The sequence below is a fragment of the Anas acuta genome, chromosome W (assembly GCF_963932015.1).
Source record: "Anas acuta chromosome W, bAnaAcu1.1, whole genome shotgun sequence".
NCBI classification, from domain to species: domain Eukaryota; kingdom Metazoa; phylum Chordata; class Aves; order Anseriformes; family Anatidae; genus Anas; species Anas acuta.
Genome location: NC_089016.1, coordinates 17698692 through 17712817, shown reverse-complemented (window position 1 = coordinate 17712817; position 14126 = coordinate 17698692). Strand labels below are relative to the sequence as shown.

Here is a 14126-nt window from a genome sequence, read left to right as displayed (position 1 = left end):
CGTAGATGCTCATGTGCCCAAGAATCGGGCTACTGAAGAACATCAAAACAACCAGCAGGTGGATCAGGCTGCTAAGATTGAAGTGTCTCAGGTGGACCTGGACTGGCAACATGCAGCTGAATTATTTATAGCCCGATGGGCCCATGACACCTCAGGCCATCAAGGCAGAGATGCAACATACAGATGGGCTCGTGATCGAGGGGTGGACCTGACCATGGGCGCTATAGCACAGGTTATTCATGGTTATGAGACATGCTGCTATGAAGCAAGCGAAACGGTCAAAGCCTCTTTGGTATGGAGGACAATGGCTGAAATATAAATATGGAGAGGCCTGGCAGATTGATTACATCACACTCCTTCAAACCTGCAACTGCAAGCGCCACGTACTTATGGTGGAAGCAACTACCGGATGGCTGGAAACATATCCTGTGCCCCATGCCACCTCCCAGAACACTATCCTGGGCCTTGAAAAGCAAGTCCTATGGCGACATGGCACCCCAGAAAGAATAGAGTCAGACAATGGGACTCATTTCCGAAACAACCTTATAGGCACTTGGGCCAAAGAGCATGATATTGAGTGGGTGTATCACATCCCCTATCATGCACCAGCCTCCGGGAAAGTTGAACGATACAATGGACTGTTAAAGACTACCCTGAAAGCAATGGGCGCTGGGACATTCAAAAATTGGGATACGCATTTGGCAAAGGCCACCTGGTTGGTCAATACTAGGGGATCTGCCAACCAAGCTGGACCTGCCCAATCAAACCTGTTATGTACTGTGGAAGGGGATAAAATTCCTGTAGTGCACGTAAGAAACGTGCTGGGTAAAACAGTCTGGGCTATTCCTGCCTCAGGAGAAGGCAAATCCATTCGTGGGATTGCTTTTGCTCAGGGACCTGGATGCACTTGGTGGGTAATGCAAAAGAACGGAGAGGTCCGGTGTGTACCTCAAGGGGATTTAATACTGGGTGAGAATAGCCCATGAGTTGAATTGTATCATGTTAATTATTATATAATACTGTATGTCATCGCTACCATGATTGCTATATACCATAGATGAAAATGGTGATTAATTAGAATGCATTGGAAAGAATGTAACCTGAGCATGACATAAATCGTATGGAATAAGGGGTGGATATATGTTCTGGTTTCAGTTAGAACAGAGTTAATTTTCCTCCTCGTAGCTGGTAGGGTGCTATGTTTTGGATTAGGATGAGAAGAGTGCTTGTAACATGCTGATGGTTTAATTGTTGCAGAGCAGTGCTTACACCAAGCCAAGGACGTTTCAGCTCCTCACTCTGTCCTGCCAGTGGGCAGGCTAGGGATGCAGCAAGAGCTGGGAGGGGACAGACCCAGGACAGCTGACCCAAAGTGGCCAAAGGGGGTATTCCATCCCATCTGACATGCTGAACAATATATCAATATATAGGGGTGGCTAGCCGGGGGGTGGGAGGGCCGTGCTACTCGGGAATAGGCTGGGCATCGGTCAGCGGGTGGTGAGCAATTTCATTGTGCATCACTTGTTTTGTACACATTACTATTAGTAGTACTATTATCATCATTACTGTTATTTTTATTGCTATTATTATTTTTTTGTCTTAAGTATCTGTCTTTATCTCAACCCACAGGCTTTGCTTTCCTGTTTCTCTCCCCCATCCCAGAGAGGGAGAGGGGGGAAGGTGAGCGAATGGCTGTGTGGTGTTTAGCTGCTGGCCAGGTTAAACCACAACAAGAACATTCCCCTTTAATTGTTTGGTTTATTTCAGTTTGGTTACAGTAGATTTCTTGTCTTGCTTTCTTTGGATAGATCTCATATCTTGCTGATATTCAGTTGCTCTGGCTCTGTGGTCTGTAAAGTAATCTGTAATAACATGAGGCTTGCTGGGTTAGACCAGGGAATGCACTGGCGTCTGCAGTATGTCGTAGAAGAATCTGTAAACAGCTAGTCTTAACCAAGTAATGTAAATGTGATTTTTATTATTGCCCGGCTAGCTCAGTCGGTAGAGCATGAGACTCTTAATCTCAGGGTCGTGGGTTCGAGCCCCACGTTGGGCGCCAAAAAGGACTGTCGTGGTTTGACCCGGCCGGCAGCTAAACACCACGCAGCCATTCGCTCACCCTCCCCCCTCCCTCTCTGGGACGGGGGAGAGAAATGGAAAGTGAAGCCTGTGAGTTGAGATAAAGACAGTTTAATAAGACAGGAAAATAATAATAACAAAATAATAATAACAATAATAACAATAATGATACAATGGTGATAATACGAAAGTAATAATAGTATGTACAAACAAGTGATGCACAATGCAATTGCTCACCACCCGCTGACCGATGCCCAGCCTAACCCCGAGCAGTCCGGCCCCCTCCCCCCGGCTAGCCACCCCTATATATTGTTTAGCATGACGTCAGATGGTATGGAATACCCCTTTGGCTAGTTTGGGTCACCTGTCCTGGGTCTGTCCCCTCCCAGCTCTTACTGCACCCCCAGCCTGCCCGTTGGCAGGACAGAGCAAAAGGCTGAGATGTCCTTGGCTTAGTATAAGCACTGCTCTGCAACAACTAAAGCATCGGGGTGTTATCAGCACTCTTCTCATCCTAAGCCAAAACACAGCATTCCACCAGCTACTAGGAAGAAAATTAATTCTGTGCTAACTGAAACCAGGACATATGTGTATCTTGAAGCCTCGGGGTTGGAACTCTGGAAGTACTTTTCTTCTCTTCCTTTCTTTTGAATCTGAAATGCTTCCACAGATTTTTCAGATTTCCCCACCCTGTTCTGTCGCGTTAAGAGGTGTAGCTGATTAACCGTTACGGGCCCGGTCAGATTCAGAGTACTGAACCAGTCGGACATTCACCAAAAACACATTAACCGTCTGGGGGTCCAGTCAGACATTCACCAAAAATGCATTAACCATCTGGGGGTCCATTCAGACATTCACCAAAAACGCATTAACCATCTGGGGGTCTGGTTGGATTCAGAACACTGAACTATCACGGATAACCACCCTCACCCTAGTTGCACTTAATGAGAGCTATCACAATGCAATCAAGTATGGTTTATTACAGCAACAGATAATCAGGTTCTTTTGGATTGCTGGCGATAGTGACTGTCTGCAAAAGCAAGCTAGTATGCATGAAATACACAGGTGTTATAGGTGTTACAGATGTTATAGATGTTACAGGTATTACAGGTGTTACAGGTGTTACAGATGTTATAGATGTTACAGGTGCGCAGCCTAGAAATAAAACTCGTTAAAAGGATCAAAGACTCTATAGAGATTTATAAGCAAGTATTCAGATCTCACCCAAAGGCGTCCCAATGGGGGGGGAAGAGAGGCTCAGCCCATTGACTGATCCCAGGAGTCAGGAGGTCCTAAGGATGTTGTATTTCCTCGGGATGGTATCTCCCCTGACAGTGGTATCTTCCCTAACATCCCCTCTCTCTTGGGCCAATTTATATTATTTTCTATCTTTTAGGTGGAGCTTGAGTGGCTCTAGTCAAGCATATCTTAGTTATGATTGGTGAAAAGTTTTCCCGTCTCCGTTTAAAGTAATAGGCTCCGAGAAATTCAGGGCGCATGTTCAGTGAGGGGTTGTCGCACCTTGGAGGCGGGTAGCTTTTGGGATGGAGGTGTGTTTTGGTATTATAATGATATTATAATGAGCAAAAAGTACACTAGGGTACAGCATTTGTCAAAACATGACAGGTCTTTGGCTCAGGGTGGCAAAAAGTGCTGCTTTGTGCACAAGAACAATCGAGGCCCCACCTGATTACAGAGCCTAGCCGTGGTGTCTCCACTCCACTCTACGCTCCGTGCTGTTCCTTAGGGCTAGCACACCAAGTTTCCCCAGCGCGATAGCATCTAAGGTTGGGAGCCTAGGGAATGCTCAGGTAATGCAGTTATGCCCTACCCTGTAAGCCTCTTCAATGCTGTACATTTTCTTAAAAATGTGAATGTTAGTTTTATTTTCCTAGTTACTTCAGGCATTTACACCACATGTTCTGATCTCAGCCAGGTAGGCTAAAACTACTGGTCTTCTGTTGTGAGTTAATTGAAGAATTGGGGGGAGAGCGAGAGAGAGAGAGAGAAAGAATGTGTTTCTTCTGTAATGGGAAGGTGTATTTTTTTTGTTTGTTTGTTTGTTTTGGTTTGTTTTTTTTAAGTAATTCTTATGGATGAAACAAAGTATTCTGAAGTAAGACATTACATGGTCCCATACAAGTCTTTTGTTATGGTCCCATGCAAGTCTTTTTGGACCTCATTTTAAAAAGGAAGTATTGTTTTTTTAACCTTCACTCTGCAATCTGTTAGACTTTCTCAGACAATGTTTTGAGAACTGCTGTTAATGTGAAATGGCTTCAGCAATTTAATTTTCTTTTCATTACTACTGCTAGGTGGCTTTAATTTGCACTTGGGATAGAGAAATTATTGAACTTTTTTTTAATAGAAATAGATTGACAATTGCCTGGAAACTGAATAGAGCAATGAAGGATGTAACTGAATGACTGCTCTGTGAAGGCATTAAGTAAGCTTAAGTGAAACATTTTTTGAAGTTTCTTGCAATTTTTTTTTTAATTTTTTTTTTTAGCAGCGTTGATTGTGTAGAAATTGCTAACACACTTGGCATTGGTCTTTACCAAATACCTGTAGTTGTTCTGGTCATGTTAAGGTCTTCTCATTCTGATTGTTACATACTTGGTCAATTATAATGGTCATTGGCGCAGCAGCTTTTGGGATCCGAGAGGAAGAAAGTGTTGTCTTATTCGTTACTTGATTTTTTTAATATCTTCAAATCATGACATTTGAGTAATTTATGAATTTTAAATATCCAGAAACTTAAATTTTGAGTTGGTGGAAAATTGGAAATAAATGTATTTTGTGGAAGTGTACTCTGATACTTCTACAACTTATTCTGTAATAGTACTGAGTGAGTCAACAAAATACTTGAATAGACTCTGCACAGAATCCTGGTGTTGTCAGTGTTGTGTATGTTTTTTCTTTTTACAGTTTGTCTTTCTTGCTGTAGCTTTGTTACAGCATAACCAGATGATGGCACTAGACTTTTTGTAACCACAGTGAAAATGTTTTATGTTCTTTAAGACATCATTTTTTGTCTGTGCAGCATTTTTCACAATTTCTAGCAATCCTTATAAACACTCTTTTGCAAGTCCTAGGACCCTATTCTATTATAAGTATAGTTTTGTGAAGGTTGAGTTTCAGGGATCTTGGCGAGCTGGGTAAGGATGTCCTTGGGGAATAACATAAGTGAAAGATTTGAGGGATGTTGGTAGGACCTTTCAAGTCGTGGTCTTTTCCCTGTGGGGTGTGTGCATGAGCCCTGCCCCATTGTGCTCTGCATGCCAGCATGTCTAGGGGACTGGGTCCTAGCACGTGGTTGCACCTTGCTGTATACAGATGTGAACATGTGGATTCCTGCTGCAAAAGCTTGTGCCTTGCTCAGCAAAGCTAGACCCAGTGTGTTGGTAAGGCTTGCTTGCTTGAATGTGTTTTAATATAATCATGCTGCTTTTCTACCCTTCTTGGAGCCAGGAAGAGAATAAGATGGCTGTTCACCATATATACTGTAAATACTTTCTCTGCCTTGTCTTCCCCATCTGTTTGAACACATCTAAGGAAATCATGAGGGTTGCAGAAACTCAATCCTTTATAAACCCAGAAGTGAAAATTTAATGTATTTTATGTTACAGGAGCATGAGGTGGGGAAGCAGGCAGCTGTAGGAGAGGGTGTCATGGGCAGGTGGTGGGGACATGCAGCTGAAAAGGCAAAGTAAAAATGGAAAGTAGAAGGTAAGGTGGTAGGTTGGTAATACTCAGGCATAGGGCCATGGTCAGGAGATGGGTGGGATTTAGGTTCCAGGTAACTAAAGGCTAACTGAGCAGGAAGGCTTGTGTCAGCTGGGAATTGAGGAAGGGGCATGCAAAGAGGAGAAAGTGAATAAATGCTGCAAGAGGTGATGGGAGGGTGTCGTGGTTCCGCTCGAGTGGGCAGCCGAGCTCCACCACAGCCGCTCTCTCACTCCCCCTCCTGTCCTGGTTTCAGTTAGCACAGAATTAATTTTCTTCCTAGTAGCTGGTGGAATGCTGTGTTTTGGCTTAGGATGAGAAGAGTGCTGATAACACCCCGATGCTTTAATTGTTGCAGAGCAGTGCTTATACTAAGCCAAGGACATCTCAGCCTTTTGCTCTGTCCTGCCAACGGGCAGGCTGGGGGTGCAGTAAGAGCTGGGAGGGGACAGACCCAGGACAGGTGACCCAAACTAGCCAAAGGGGTATTCCATACCATCTGACGTCATGCTAAACAATATATAGGGGTGGCTAGCTGGGGGGAGGGGGGGCCGGACTGCTCGGGGTTAGGCTGGGCATCGGTCAGCGAGTGGTGAGCAATTGCATTGTGCATCACTTGTTTGTACATACTATTATTACTTTCCTATTATCACCATTGTATTATTATTGTTATTATTTTATTATTATTTTGTTATTATTATTTTCCTGTCTTATTAAACTGTCTTTATCTCAACTCACGGGCTTCACTTTCCATTTCTCTCCCCCGTCCCAGAGAGGGAGGGGGGAGGGTGAGCGAACGGCTGCGTGGTGTTTAGCTGCCGGCCGGGTTAAACCACGACAGTCTTTTTGGCGCCCAACGTGGGGCTCGAAAGGTTGAGATAACGGCAGATCTGACCAGAGTGTGTTAAACTAAAATTGGTGTAAGGATTAGACCTGCTTAATAGTCACTTGTCATGATGCTGATTGCTTTAATCTCAACTCTGCTGCGCCTGTTTTCCAAATTGAGTATTATAGTACATTATTTTCCGTATTTGCTCTCTGTCGTGTTGTTTATCCTCTCCGGGCCCTGGTTTCAGATCATTATGGTGCTGTGTGTTGTAGCAATGGCTTATGAGACGATGAAATATGTGGTCATGACTCTAACTTGTTATTTGTATTCAGTAACATCGTCGACTCTGTACTTTGGAAACTGTATCTTGGAAACTATTAGCAATTATACCTATTGTTTTTTTCCATTAGGGAGTCAATCTGTGGAGGGGAAAGGGGAGGATATTTTTCCTTACTTGCTTACTCTCCCTTTCTCCTTCACCACCCCTGTATCCTCCTGGGTCACTCTGCCTTCCTCCTTCACCACCCTCTTATCCCCTGAGCTTGTCACAATAGCTCTCCAAGATATTGAATATTTCTGGAATACTCAGAATACCATAGTCTTGTTGTTCTGCCTCATGAATGCACTTCAGATTCTGCTTAAAGCAAAACAACTGGCAGCGTAGGGGCAAACCCATCTGGGCTGCTGCATTGTGGCAAGATATTGCTGCTCGGGTAGAGAACCTGGCTGTGAAAGTACGCCACGTAGATGCTCATGTGCCCAAGAATCGGGCTACTGAAGAACATCAAAACAACCAGCAGGTGGATCAGGCTGCTAAGATTGAAGTAGCTCAGGTGGACTTGGATTGGCAGCATAAAGGTGAATTATTTATAGCCCGATGGGCCCATGACACCTCAGGCCATCAAGGTAGAGACGCAACATACAGATGGGCTCGTGATCGAGGGGTGGACTTGACCATGGACGCTATAGCACAGGTTATTCATGACTGTGAAACATGTGCTGCAATCAAGCAAGCCAAACGGTCAAAGCCTCTTTGGTATGGAGGACGATGGCTGAAATATAAATATGGAGAGGCCTGGCAGATTGATTACATCACACTCCCTCAAACTCGCAATGGCAAGCGCCACGTACTTACAATGGTGGAAGCAACCACCGGATGGCTGGAAACATATCCTGTGCCTCATGCCACCGCCCGGAACACCATCCTGGGCCTTGAAAAGCAAGTCCTATGGCGACATGGCACCCCAGAAAGAATAGAATCAGACAATGGGACTCACTTCCGAAACAACCTTATAGACACTTGGGCCAAAGAACATGGTATTGAATGGGTGTATCACATCCCCTATCATGCACCAGCCTCCGGGAAAGTTGAACGATACAATGGCCTGTTAAAGACTACCTTGAAAGCAATGGGCGCTGGGACGTTCAAAAACTGGGATACGCATTTGGCAAAGGCCACCTGGTTAGTCAATACTAGGGGATCTACCAACCGAGCTGGACCTGCCCAGTCAAACCTGTTACGTACTGTAGATGGGGATAAAGTTCCTGTAGTGCATGTAAAAAATATGCTGGGTAAAACAGTCTGGGCTACTCCTGCCTCAGGAAAAGGCAAACCTATTCGTGGAATTGTTTTCGCCCAGGGACCTGGATACACTTGGTGGGTGATGCAAAAGAACGGAGAGGTCCGGTGTGTACCTCAAGGAGATTTAATACTGGGTGAGAATAGCCCATGAACTGAATTGTACCATGTTAAATAGTATATTATACTGTATGTTATCACTACCATGATTACTATAGGTGACTAATTAGAATGTATGGAAAAGAGTGTAACCTGAGCATGACATAAATGGTATGGAATAAGGGGTGGATAGATGTCCTGGTTTCAGTTAGCACAGAATTAATTTTCTTCCTAGTAGCTGGTGGAATGCTGTGTTTTGGCTTAGGATGAGAAGAGTGCTGATAACACCCCGATGCTTTAATTGTTGCAGAGCAGTGCTTATACTAAGCCAAGGACATCTCAGCCTTTTGCTCTGTCCTGCCAACGGGCAGGCTGGGGGTGCAGTAAGAGCTGGGAGGGGACAGACCCAGGACAGGTGACCCAAACTAGCCAAAGGGGTATTCCATACCATCTGACGTCATGCTAAACAATATATAGGGGTGGCTAGCTGGGGGGAGGGGGGGCCGGACTGCTCGGGGTTAGGCTGGGCATCGGTCAGCGAGTGGTGAGCAATTGCATTGTGCATCACTTGTTTGTACATACTATTATTACTTTCCTATTATCACCATTGTATTATTATTGTTATTATTTTATTATTATTTTGTTATTATTATTTTCCTGTCTTATTAAACTGTCTTTATCTCAACTCACGGGCTTCACTTTCCATTTCTCTCCCCCGTCCCAGAGAGGGAGGGGGGAGGGTGAGCGAACGGCTGCGTGGTGTTTAGCTGCCGGCCGGGTTAAACCACGACACCTCCTCAAAGAGGAAAGAGGAGAAAATATGTGAAAAGGGCTCAAGGATTGAGATAAGGACGAGAAAATCACGCAATAATTATTGCAACGGGCAAAACAGACTCAGCATAAGAAGACAGACAGTAAGATTTATTGCTCATTACTAACAAGCTAGAGAAGTGAGAAACAAAGGAAAGAAACCAAAAGCACCTTCCCCCCCCATCCACCCTCTTCCACCTCCTCCCCCCGAGCGGCGCAGGGGAACAGGGGAATGGGGGTTATGGTCAGTCTACAGCGCTTCTTCTCTGCCGCTCCTTCTCGGTCACTCTCGTCCCCTGTGCTGTGGGGTCCCACCCACGGGATACAGTCCTTGATGAACTGATCCAGCGTGGGCTTCCCACAGGCAGCAGCTCTTCCAGAACTGCTCCAGATATGGGTCCATACCACGGGGTCCATCCCTCAGGAGAAAACTGCTCCAACCTGGCTCCCCTACGGGCAGCAGCTCCTGCCAGGTCACCTGCTCCTGCGTGGTCTCCTCTCCACGGGCTACAGGTCCGGCCCGGAATCTGCTCCGGCAGGGGTCTTCCACAGGCGGCAGCCTCCATCGGTGCAGGGCCACCTGCTCCACTGTGGTCTCCTCCACGGGCTGCAGCGTGGAACCCTGCTCCACCGTGGTCTCCTCCACGGGCTGCAGCGTGGAACCCTGCTCCACCGTGGTACTCCATGGGCTGCAGGGGGACATCCTGCTTCACCATGGTCCTCACCACAGGCCTCAGGGGACTTCTGCTCCGGTGCCTGGAGCACCTCTCCCCCTCCTTCTACACTGACCTTGGCACCTGCAAGGCTGTTTCTCACTCCCTTGACTCTCCCGGCTGCTGTGTGGCACAGCGTTTTTTTTCCCTGTCTTAAATATGCTCTCACAGAGGCGCAAAACAACATCGCTTATTGGCTCAGATCTGGAAAACAATGGGGCCCTTCCCAAACATGGGGCGGCTTCTAGATCTTTCTCACAGAAACCACCCCTATGGCTCTCTGCTACCAAAACCTTGCCACGTAAGCCCACTACAGAGGGAAATGGTGTAATGAATGTGGATTTTGGATAACCTATTATTTAAGTAGAAAGAAGATGTTGGTGTTAGTTACGTGCTTTGCCATACTTGAGTGGCAAGTTTGAGCTTTCAAAGTTAATAGAGTAGTAAGTTTCCATTGTAAACTTTATTTTCATTCCCCTTTATGCTTGTCTAGTAAAAGTATTTTTTTAATCTTAGCGTTTCTAGGTCAGCTCAGAAGAAAACCACTTTTGTGCTGTTTCTGTAAATAAACATGACAGTTGTGAACATTCTTATTGAATCAATGCATATATAAAATTGGCTTGTGAGCTATTCATAGCTTAAAGCGCTGTTCTAATGCGATTGCTGTCAAATAACAATTCATTACCTTTTAAGACAGACACCTTGCTTAGCAACTATAATGAAATAAGTATTTCATTGAGTTAAGGTGTTTATAAAATTAGAAAAGACTTGTAAGGAAGACATACAGCAAAAAAAATTGGTGTTGTATTTGGTGGGAATATTAGTGCTATTTAAGGGTATTAAATAGCAGAATGGCTTGCATCTGTAAACAATGATCTTTAATGCAAGTGTTTTGAGACTGCTAGGTATTTGGAACAAACTAGGTATTTGGAACAGAAGTTGTGGGGAGTTGGGGGTCGTCTTCTTCTTGCAGATAACCAGCGATAGTACTAGAAGGAATGGCCTCGAGTTCTTAATGGTCTTAATGATTCTAGGATTTTTCACCATCCCTCTATTGCCTCTTTAATAGGCAGTAGTTCTGTAATGCTGAGCGTTACTGTTTCTCTTTTCTGTACCTTTTTCTAGTTGTGCTGTATGCCACTTGAGATAGGTGTCAAGGAGCTGTTTGCAGCATTGAAGATAAATGTTTGCTTTATTCTGTTTCAGCTACGCCAGGAAGTTTGAGTTAATTTAAAGGATGATTTAGACTGTTGTGTGCTAACCTGACCTTCTCTGAAGGTTTCTTCAGTTGTCTGAAGTGTTTGCAGTAAGAGCAAAACATTATCCATCCATCTGTTTGAACTACCTGGAAAGACCAGCGTAATGGATTGAAAGAAATCCATGGCAAAAATCCAAATGGCAAAGAAATGTCTGGTGCTTACCAAAAACAATATACAGAATGCCTGGCTTCTGAGAGTAGCTGATACAAAGCATCGTTTTTCAGTAAAAAGGATGACTAGATAATTCCTCAAATGCCTTTCCAACCTTATGTCTATGGCCTTTTAAGTAAACATCTGTGACATTTCAGTAATGGCTTTCTACTAATTCAGTGTTTTTTGTAGAATTTTTAGAAGTATGGATCATCTATGTAATAAAGCTCTTGAAAATAGCTAAGTGCTAAATGGAAACTTTTTTTTTGTTCCTAGAAGTCTACATTTGATGACATTATTAGTTGGTGACTGGATTGTACATCTAGTGGACTTCAGGTGTGTCCATCTGGTGTGTACACTGGCAGCTGTCATTTGCGAACAAGATAAAGTTGCATTGCTCGTGATTTAAGCTGGTTGTTGTTACTGGCTAGGGTAAATTTTATGAGTGTGTGCTCCTTTTTTATTTTTTATTTTTAATTTTTTTCTGTATTCCAAAGTGGATCTTTTCATAAAGAGGATGCATTGCTGGAGGAGTTTTGGAAGGTCTTTCTAGATCATACCAAGTGTTTCCACAATCATTTCTCAAAAGAAATTTCTCAGAATGATTTTGCTTTGTCCTACATACTGTTCTTGCATGTTTGGTAATATTAAATGTTGGCAACTGTATAATTTAAATAGAATCATTTTCTTTTTTTTTTTTTTTTTTGTCACGGTTGTCAAGTAGTGGAGTACAAAATTGAATAAATGTGTTTCTAGTGATTGAGTAAATTTATTGTGTCAAATATTTGGTTCTGCTATTTAAGCAGACAGCTATCAATGCAGAAATACAGATGAAGTGTGATAGGTATGGTGTGGTTCATAGAATGAGTGTGATTTGCAGCTTTGTAATCCATATAAGAACTATATATATCTCTTAATATTGCTTTTCAGGTTATTACTTCAGTGCCATATTGTTTATGGATATTAAATCATATTAACGTGTCTCAGGAAACTCAGATAAGCCTGTGTGATGTCAATAATGCCAAATGCTTGATGTCTTAAAATGTAATTAGTTAACATTTAGTTTATATGTAGTCAAAATTATGTACTGTTTTGTTTGTCACTTTCCTGAAGTTCCTCTGTTCTTTGAAGAACAGACTAAGTGTCAAAATTAACAGAGGATGAGTCTGTTTCTCTTTCATGTTTACAGTACAGGAATGGTGGTTGTCTAGTAGTGCTACTTCAAAAGTGCATGAGGGTAAGAGAACTGCTTACAGAACGCAGCAAGCCTCCTCTTGCCAAAAGGACTGCGGCAACCCAGACCAAGTGACTGCCCAAAAATGTGGCTGTTCAGGTCTCTGTTGCTACCAGTGGAGGGTGGCAGAGATACTGCTCGCATGAGGTGCGAGCAGGTGGAGGATCTGATCAGCCTGGAGGTAGTGCTCAAGGAGGAGGTGGAGAGATTAAGGACTATCAGGGAGTGTGAACAGGAGTTAGACTGGTGGAGAAACTCCCTGCCATGCCTGCGAGAAAGGTACTCGGGAGATACACCCCAAATAGTGGTAGACCTCCTGCCCTATTGCTGTTGGAGGGGGAGGGGACCTGAAAGATAGAGAGGAATGGAAACAGGTCCCTACTCGACATTGCAGGTGAGCCTCCTCCCTGCTCACCTCGACTCCCCAGGTGCCCTTACACAATAGGCTTGAGGCCCCTGGAGCTTGAGAGACATATTGGTGAGGATGTGGGGGAAGGTCCACACAGGAGGTTGTCTAGGACAAGGAAGTCAAGTCCATACCTGAAGGCTTCCTCCACCTTCCTCACCAAAGGAGGATAATTAATGGTCGTAGGCGACTCCCTTCTGAGGGGAACAGAGGGTCCCATTTGTCAGCTGGACCCTACCTGTTAGGGAAGTCTGCTGCCTCCCTGGGGCCCAGGTCAGGGACATTACCAGGAAACTTCCTGGCCTGATTCACCCCTCCGATTATTATCCCTTAGTGATAATTCATCCTGGCAGAGACAAAATTGCTGAGAGAAGCCTGAAGGCTATCAAAAAGGACTTCAGGGGATTGGGACAGTTACTGGATGAAGTGGGAGCGCAGGTGGTGTCTTCCTCTATCCCTTCAGGGGCAAGGAGGGATACTGAGCAGACCTGGAAGGCCCAGATGATTAATACATGGCTGAGAGGCTGGTGCCATTGCAGGAATTAGGTTGTTTGTTTATTTATTTATTTTGTTGTTGTTTTTGACTGTGGGGAGATTTACTCAGCACCTGGCCTGATGGCTGCCAATGGGTCACACCTGTCTCAAAGGGGGAAAGGGATCCTAACCCAGGAGCTGGCAGGGCTCATGGTATCTGTTGAACAATGTACAGGGGAACAGATACGGCAGGATATATCCCTCTCTGGGATGGGGGAGAGAAATGGGAAAATGAAGCCTGTGGGTTGAGATAAAGACAGTTTATTAAGACAGGAAAATAATAACAATAATAATAAATGTGTACAAAACAAATGATGCACAATGCAATTGCTCACCACCCCCTGACCGATGCCCAGCCTATTCCCAAGCAGCTGGCCCTCCCCACCCCCAGCTAGCCCCCCCATATATTTAGCATGACGTCAGATGGGATGGAATACCCCTTTGGTCACTTTGGGTCAGCTGTCCTGGGTCTGTCCCCTCCCAGCTCCTGCTGTACCCTTAGCCTGCCCACTGGTAGTACAGAGTGAGAAGCTGAAAAAAGTCCTTGGCTTGGTGTGAGCACTGTTCTGCAACGATTAAAACATCAGCATGTAATCAGCACTCTTCTCATCCTAATCGAAAACATAGCACCCTACCAGCTACTAGGAGGAAAATTAACTCTATCCTAGCTGAAACCAGGACAAACTGTAATTGGTCTTAGCAGCTTAG

At 44.5% G+C, this 14126-nt stretch overlaps 1 protein-coding gene and 1 non-coding gene across 2 annotated transcripts in view; one reads left to right on the top strand and one right to left on the bottom strand.

Annotated features, from left to right (window-relative positions):
- Positions 1-14126, bottom strand: part of LOC137847036 (non-lysosomal glucosylceramidase-like) — a 393739-nt gene that overhangs the window by 195071 nt on the left and 184542 nt on the right. The window lies entirely within an intron of this gene.
- On the top strand, positions 1984-2056 carry TRNAK-CUU (transfer RNA lysine (anticodon CUU)). The gene has a single exon. It is a non-coding gene; the product is annotated as a tRNA-Lys (tRNA).